General features: G+C 43.0%; 1 protein-coding gene across 1 annotated transcript in view; it reads right to left on the reverse strand.

The window, feature by feature from the left end:
- Nucleotides 1-7,776, reverse strand: part of LOC117872653 (aromatic-L-amino-acid decarboxylase-like) — a 71,019-nt gene extending 63,243 nt beyond the window's left edge. The window contains exon 1 of the mRNA XM_034761337.1: nt 7,605-7,776. The gene's annotated coding sequence lies outside the window, so the exon portion shown is untranslated. The remainder of the gene's footprint in view (nt 1-7,604) is intronic.
- Nucleotides 7,777-8,857: the final 1,081 nt, after the last annotated feature.

Genomic DNA, 8,857 nt, shown 5'->3' on the forward strand with positions numbered 1-8,857 from the left:
CCCCCCCCAGCGCCGCGCCGCCCGAAGCCCTGCCCCTCCAAGCGCCGCACCGCCTGAAGCCCCCGCCCCCCTCCGAGTGCTGCACCCCCGCGCCCCTCCAAGCGACACGCCGTGCCAAGCCCCTGCTCCCCCTCCGAGTGCCGCGCCAAGCCTCTCCCCTCCGAGCGCCCCACCGCCGAACCAAAATAAATAAATAAATAAATAAATAGAAATCCTAGCGCCGCCCCGCTCCAAGGTGCCGCCCCAAGCACATGCTTGGTTGGCTGGGGCCTGGAGCCGGCCCTGTGTTGTGCACTGCAAATGGCTTCTTTTGTGCAGTGCACTGCAAATGGCTTAGGTGTAAAGAGCTGCACAAAGTAACTCCTATTTGTGCCTTTGAAAATTTCCTCCCAAAATTCTGAGATTCTTTGTGTGAATTATTACAAACAGATAATAACCAGAAAACATGGGATTCGTATATAAAGAGTTTAGTACTAAACGAGGATAATTGTTTTTTTTAAAGACGCACAATACAATGGAGAGTGACCAAGCGTGGTGGTCTTTAAATGTCATTAATGTTGCTCAAATAGAACCTCTTGTCAAAGAGCATGTTTTAACAAGAACTAAAACGTTTTTTCCACTGTGTAAGAAGCCATAGGAAGGGTAGACACATTATTAGCAAATGATTGCTTTAATGTTTAATCCAAAAGTCATTTAAGCTCAAACTGCTGTGGGATAATTATTGGTCTGAATAGTACGTTCCTCCTCACAACACTGAATGATAGTGGTGGAACTGAAAAAGAAATACAAGAAAGGAAGAACTGGCTAACAGTTTTCTCAGATTTTCTACCCTCTGATCAGTCTTTTTTTAAAAAAAAAAAAGATACAATCACAATCAACCACAATCATTTTTTACATTTATCAAATTACATGTAGCTTTTTGGGATAGAAATTATTTTCCTATCATTGCTGATTTAAGGCCCACTGAGGTCTGAATAATAAATCGCTACACATAACACTGAACATCCGTGGTGTATAGAGCTCTGGATCAGTCCTTAAATCAGTCAGTGGGCCAGATTACTTGAGATACTATAGTGGATGGATCTCTAACCCAGCGTGTGTTCTTTTATTGCTCCTTGTTAGTTTTAGAAACTTGTTTTCAGGAAGAGAGAAGGTTAGGGTGTAGCTGATCCTTTCGTCTTTCATAAAGTGCCCCAAAACCAACAGGAATTGATTGATCCATTAATCATTTTAGTGTTTTTTGACTGAGATCTATTGAGATGCCTCAGAGAGAGTCACCCAGGCACTCTTGGGCAAGGAAGTGAAACTGACAGCCTGGTTGCGGACTTCACAATGGATGAGGAAGGGTGGCATCACTTTCTAGTGACATTACTGCTGTCATGTTCCCTAACAGCAATCGGAGCGGTTGCAGGGCACTTGTGAAGCTAGCAACAGGCAGAGATTGGACTTGAGAAAAGCTGGAATGGTGGTTTCTGGCAGAAGTTCAACAAGTCAACATACATGTTTACATACCCATCTGAATACATGCTGTACAGCCCTATTTCATATCTCCAGCAAACTTGACAAGAGAGATATTGCTAAATAATTAAATGAAGTCTTTGTCTTGGTGATTGCAAAGGAAGACGGCTGTGAGACCAGATGCCAACATTAAATATAAATTTCCTAGGAGGAAAAGAATACTGAAGGAAAAAAAGATCATGCCAGAAGAAGCGATCAAGACACTAAACAATAGGAAGAATGGCAAAAATCATGTGCTGTATCCAGTAGAAAACCATTCTGGAAAAAGAGGATCTATGCTCTCATGGATTAGAGGCTATGACCAAGATGTTTAAAAGTGACTAGTTACTTTTGAAAATTTTGTCTAGATTCAATATTAATAGTGGCGAAGTGTTAGAAAATGGGAGACTGGTAAACTTGAGAGAGAGAGAGAGAGAGAGAGAGAGAGAGAGTGTGTGTGTGTATATATATTAATTCAGGATAAACGACAGAACTCCCAAAACGACTCTATTAAGAATAGTCACTATTAATTCACAGGAAAGACCACCAACTAGTGATGTGCTGGAGTGGGGTTGTGTGAGCCCCTTGTTAAAATTCAACCACCAGATTGAAGGAAGGGTTATGGCAATTTCCTGCTTCTGATTGTGAGGGAATAGGCCTGGCCAGCCTCCCTTATATTGCTTGAGATGCCGGTGAAAGCTCACAATGCAGGCCTTTGCAGGCCACAGGCCTGAACTAAACTAAGCAACACAGTCTTCTGCCAAGTTCGATCAGGGGTTATGGTCAGAGGAGGGAGGGAGAAGAAATGTGGAGACCCCTAGCAAAATAACAGTTTGTGTGTTATTGGCAGCGGAAATATGATAACCGCTTGTAGATGAAATATAATAACTGCTTGTGTGAAGAAATTAGTTCTAGCTAAATGTTAACTTCTCCTGTAATTTCAGCTAAATGCAAAACTAGCCAATTAGATGCCTTCTTTGGGCATCCTGTCAACCCCTCCCCGGTACACTGACCATAATGCCCCAGAAGCTACCATGCACTCTTCCGAGAATGTACCCTACCTGGTGCCAAGTTTTGACCGCATCAGGCTTCTCGAGAAGGCCCCCACCCAATACTCGGAAAAATAATGAGGAAGATACTGAGAAAGGGAACAGACCCCAACTCTTTTATTTTTGTAAATGACGTATAATTTGTACTATGGTTGTGGTTTGTAAGAATAAAAGCAGCCTGCGAGCTGTGATCGGGGGTGTAGTTTCTGACTGCAACCCCCAATGCGTTGGTATGTATTGCAATAAACTGGCCTCAGGCTTGAGTCTGTGAACTAAAATCAATGCGTGGGTGAATTTTTCCACGACATGATGGAGTTCATGTTTTGCTTTAGGATATTGCTAGATCAGTAGACAGACATGACTTATCTCTGGGGCTCATCTAAAAGACTATTGAAAAACAAATTTTTTTTTACACATACTTTAGAAAGCACAAGATTGGGTAAAGTGTCAGATAGTTGCAAACCGTTCTCCCAGGGAGAATATTGGCTGACACCTCCCTTCCTCTAGGCGCTGTAAGCAAGCTCTACACTGTTTTCCCATCAATAACTCCATGTATATTTTCAGGAAGACAGTCCATATTTTTAATATAGTCCAGCTACACAGAATCAGCATTATCCCTCTTGTTCTTTCTCCAGAGACTTGTAATCACAAAAGATGATTTTTTTAAAATCAGTGAATGGACATAAGCAGGGATTTGATATTTCTAGGCCTTTTTAAAATAACCTCTGCCCCCATTTTTAAATCAAAGATTGTAATCTTATGTTGGTAAAGTGGTAAATTTTGTCACCTTAGAAGTGTGGCTTTGGAGACAGTCTTGAAAGTCACTCAAAACATTTCTCTTTTGCAACTTCAAATTAGAGTGAGCTTCTTCTTTACACATCAATAAATGGTCTGTGTGACATTTTGCAATTTTGCTGGGTATCCTACTGTATTTTGATCTTTTGTTGACAGCTGGACAGTTTATGTCTGTTCCATAAAAGGCTGCATGAGAAGCTGTCTGAGTAGGTGTCAAATTATTGAAATGCATAAGTGGAGTTCCCACGCTATCCTGAATAGAATTGACACCCACTAGGCCAGATCATACCCCCTGTTTAAAGCAAATGCAAAGAGTTGCACAAAGGAAGCCATTTGCTGGGCGCAACAAGTTTTATTGGTCCTAGAAAACTCAGGAGCTCACCTACATACTTTTAAGTAACATCTACTGCCATTTTATCTATTAACTTGTATATATATATATATATATATATATATATATATATATATATATATATATATATATACACACACACACACACACACCCCACTCTCATACCAGCTCCACAGTCTGTGAGAGGAAACACAAATACCTGAACCATTGAAAAAGAAGTATGGTGAAAATCCTACAGATTTCTTTTCTGTAGTCTCTCCGGAATTGACCATTAGGACCTGGGCATCTCTCACTCCTCCAACCTCTGGGGCTTCTCACCACACTCAGTCTATCCAAAAGCAGTTATCAAGATGGAGCATGATCAGGGCTTGGAACTAGTCCTAGAGGTAGATTTTGGAAATTCTGTGAAGGAAAATCCAGTAGGATCCGGATCACATCTATTCAGTAATGTCATCTACTTTGCCATCCATTCCTAACATCTCCATTGCCCCTAGAAATTCCTCCCTAAGGTTCTTGTTCCCTTCAACATCAAATTTGAACTCCTTGCCCTCATGGGCTCTCAGCGATTGGGCTTCAGCCTGACCCCAAACATCTACACTGAAATTTTATAGCTCTGCAGCCCAAGATCTATGAGCCTGAGTCAGCTATCCTTGGCTAGCCTTAGGTCGTTTGTTGGGGTGTAGACGCACCCCAAGGGGCCATTAGGTGGAATGATGGGAGATTTTCATGGGGAATAAATAATATTGTACATTTACAGGCTCAACTACCCAGGGAAATTGACCATGTGCTGAAATAATTTTCATTGATCCCACCAATACAGCTGGAGAAGGCCCAGCTCTAGCCTAAATGGTGTAAGAAATACTCTTTTCAAAAACCCATTTGAATAAAACACAACTCCCTCTCCCACGGTTGGATCAGTTAAGTGAGTCCAATCCTTAATGCATCTCTGAAAATGGTTTCAAAGCCTGCTGAGTTTCCCAATGTACATTGGCCTGGAGTCTTCCCCCCCCAATGACTTTCTAAGCAGTCCACATGCAGTTCGTTACTTAACCCTCATGATCCCTGGTGAGATGGATGTGGGATAGAAAAGGATCTCTTCACCCAGTACTGGCCTGGTAGCAGTTTGATAGGAAGGGAATGAAGAATGATCGTGGATTCAAGGCAGAACGAACAGAAGATGAACAGAGCTGGGCTCAGCCCCGAACCGAGGGTGAACACCTGACCCCTCTGAGATGGGATCTTTAACAACTGCATGTGGCTGGGACAGTCAGTCCAGAGGGTCATTTTTGTTCACAAAAATGTGTAAATGTTTGTTAATGGGGGTTGAGAATGGAGGGGATACTCCTAATGTCCCCATGAAACATAGGTGAGGGGTTCATCCCCTCACATGTCTGCAGGAAAGAGCAAAGACTGGGGAACATCAGCATGTGCAGCCAGGAGAGCTGGGTCAGATAATTGGGCACTCTGATGTATTCCAGCTCTGTCCCCCATCATAGGACATCAAAGCTCTTTGCTAAGGGTAGATGAAGACCAGTATCACTAAAACCATCTAGCAGGTGCTGAAGACAAAGCCATAGAGTGAGGCAACTGCACAGCCAAAACATAACCCAGGAGTCCTGACACACTGGGACACTACTCTAAATGCTAGAACATATGGACAACAGAGAGAGAGATGAGAGCATTGAGGAGGCCGGAGGAACAACGAAGGTGAGAAGAGAGAAAGCTGCACAGACAAGAAGAGAGAAAATTTCCTGAGAGCAGCAGCATGACTGCAAAGTGCCTGGAACCTCTTGGGTTCAAGGGAAAGGCTAAGCCATGTGATTATTGTCTGTCATGGCTATAACTGGGGAGAAATAAAGTTTCTTGTGAGAGTCTAAGGGCCGTCTCCTGTCCTTTGTTCCACAGCCCTGGGAGTTACCTAGGCTTCCCTGGTGTTTCACTACTACTACAGGCAGCACTAAAGACTTCCACCTCTGTCACGGTGCCATGTGCAATTATTCAGATCTTGGAGAAGGAATGGTGGCAAAATGAGTTACATGGGAGATGGCTAAAGTTAGCTTAAATAAGGTGTTTTATACACAGCACTACCTACTGAATTGTATAATACAGTTTAACATTCCATTACAATAAGTATCTCCTCAATCTCCTCTTTATTGAAAAGTGATGCAAATTATTCATTTAGCTCCGCAACAAGGGTCTCATATTCCTTAATTGCTCCCTTCCTCCTTTGTGGTTCAGTGGACCCACAGAGTACCTTGCAGACTTCCTGCTTCAGCTATGTGTTAAGTACTTCTTGTTATTATGTTATACTGTTAGCTTTTTGCCTTTCAATTCCTCTTAGCTTTAGGCGTAATTTCCTTTGTACATATCACCTGCTGTAGTTTATGCTACATTTTATTGGCTTTACTAGGGTTGTATTTTCTTTTCTCAAGAATATCTGTTTGGCTCAAAATACCTCTCCATTCAGCCATCCTGAGTTATTCTTGCCTCTCTGCTTCCCTATTGTTTAGAGCAATGCATGCATGGAATGTACACAAACTTGGTACTCTACCACATGGAAATTAATTTTGAACACCTGTTTTATAACCTGCGCACACATATGAGGCAGACGGGAAAACTCAGCGACACCTGCCTATGAGGATCAGTTTTGAGGACTTCTGGAAGTTAGTTAGGTGCTCACATGTGGATTTAGGGTAAAATTTTCAAAAGCCTTTAAGTCACTTGGAAGCCAAAGTCTCACAGGCTCCTCAGTAGCCTGTGCATTTTGAAAACGTCTCATTGTGAAGCTACAGGGGAGGGTTAGGTTTGACAATTTCCTGTCTACCTACCGGGATTCCCTACTGTAAAATGTAAAATGTTCCTTACTGGGAATCCCGGTAAGTAGACAGGAAATTGTCAAACCTAACCCTCCCCTGTAGCTTCACAANATTGTGAAGCTACAGGGGAGGGTTAGGTTTGACAATTTCCTGTCTACCTACCGGGATTCCCTACTGTAAAATGTAAAATGTTCCTTACTGGGAATCCCGGTAAGTAGACAGGAAATTGTCAAACCTAACCCTCCCCTGTAGCTTCACAATGAGATTCAGCCATGGGAAAACTAGTTTTGTTGAAGATCCAGCAAACCATGCAAACAGGAGCAAAGAAAAAAAAGTGGAGCACCCTTTCTTACCAAAATTGAAAAGGTTCACAAAGCCCCTCTCTTCACCAACTGAAATTCAGTTCCCAGCAAACTCAGGTATTGTTCTCCCTCATTTTACCCACCTAAAGCAGTTTGATTTGAGTGCTGCCTGAAGCCTGCCAGCTACCCCACCCCACCCCCCGCCAAGTGCGACTGAGTGGAAGATGAGCATTGCTTTTTCACTCAACACTAGCTACATGGGGCCCTAACCAAAATGAAATAAAGTAGTCATCTCTACTGCTTGACACAGGATTTCAGTCCTTTGCTTCCTGACTGGACAGACTGGCTGCAATTATAAACCAGATTTTCCAGGATTTTACCGTAACTCCTGCATCTGAGCCATTAATTTATTCCTAGACAGAGGTAGATATTGTAGCTCTGAAGGGGATATTTCCCTATCAGAGCCCAGCCTCTCAGCTAAGGACACTCAGCAAGGTTCCCCATATGTTTTACAAGGCTGCTACAAATGCTTTCTATTATATCAAACTTTACAAATAGGGCTTTCAAGTTAGTTACTTAAAATATTATTCTACACCCATGAGAACTTCAAAGTTTGATTAATGAACTATTATTTAAACCTACAGTTATATTAATTTTAAACCATTATTTTCCAATATACCCACTGAGTTAATGTTTAATATGCAACTTTATATGACTGGGCTACCAGGCTAAGGTACAGAGGTAGCTCTCCACGTTCTAAGATAAGTGCATTAATGCATTCATTTGTCCTTACTTGTTTGCAGATTTCAGTTCTTTTTCAGGTGTTTTGGGGAATGGCTAATTTCCTTAGTTGTTTTACTCTGTTTCCAGGAGCATATGACAGAAACGAGGAACCGAGGGACTCTAGTTTCAAGGAATTCCCAGGCCTTTTCAGCAACCCTGAAGACATCCGGCGCCCTCTTCTTCTTGCCAGCATGTTCAGCGTGTGCACTTTTTTTCAGTTAATCATTAAACTCCTGTAGTCCCAAATTCACTAGTTTTATTGGTCCTTCTCCTTTTGTGGAGGGGGAAAAAAAAGTCCCTTGAACTAATTGGAGGCTATGCACTGATTTAGGGATGTGAGGGATTACTCAGATTTTTGTTTTATTTATTCATCAGACACCAAGTAGCAATGACAAATGTAATAAGATGAACCAATAGCCTGACCAGATCCTTTCCCTGCCCAGTGCTTCACCCCTAGAGATACAGGGCAACATTTTCAAGCATCTGTGTGATTTAGGAGCCTAAGTCCTATTTTCAAAGCTGACTTGGTGTAACACTGGTTTGTCCATTTAAGGGCCAGAGTTCTGGGTGTAGCCAACCTGTCTATTAATCAGGTGCAGCTAAGGAGGGACCAGGGAAGAGCTGGGCTATCAGTAAGGAAGGAAGAGCAGGAGCAGTAGGGAGGGGACTAGGGTGACCAGATGTCCTGATTTTATAGGGACAGTACCGATATTTGGGGCTGTGTCTTACATAGGTGCCTATTACCCCCTCCCCCATCCCGATTTTTCACAGTTGCTGTCTGGTCACCCTAGAGGGGAAGCAGTGGGAAGCTCCTGGGGAAAAGGAGATCCTGGAAGAAAGCACTTTGCTAAAAGAGCAAGGAAAATTCTTGCAGTAGGTCCTGAAGCAGGAAGGACAGAGGGGAAAGGTAAAATCTCCAGGACGCTGTAGCTCCAGGACTGGTGAACTGAGTTTGTGGGGTGCTTTGCCTATGCCTAGAAACTAAAACTGTGCCTTGAAAGAGACCCTGGATGTGGTGGGAGCTGGGAGGTCTTGCACATGCTGGGGACAGGCTAGCACCTTACATTTGGGCACATTGGATAGGTCAACACTGCAATTAAAAACCCGTGGCTAGCCCATCCCCCAGCTAAGTCAGGCTCACATAGCTTGGGCTAAGGGGTAGTTTAATTGAGGTGTAGACATTTGGGCTTGGGCTGGAGGCCAGGGTTTAGGACACTGCAACGTGGAAGGATCCCAGAACTCAGGCGGCAGCCAAAGCCGAAA

This window comes from Trachemys scripta, chromosome 2, assembly GCF_013100865.1.
Source record: "Trachemys scripta elegans isolate TJP31775 chromosome 2, CAS_Tse_1.0, whole genome shotgun sequence".
NCBI classification, from domain to species: domain Eukaryota; kingdom Metazoa; phylum Chordata; order Testudines; family Emydidae; genus Trachemys; species Trachemys scripta.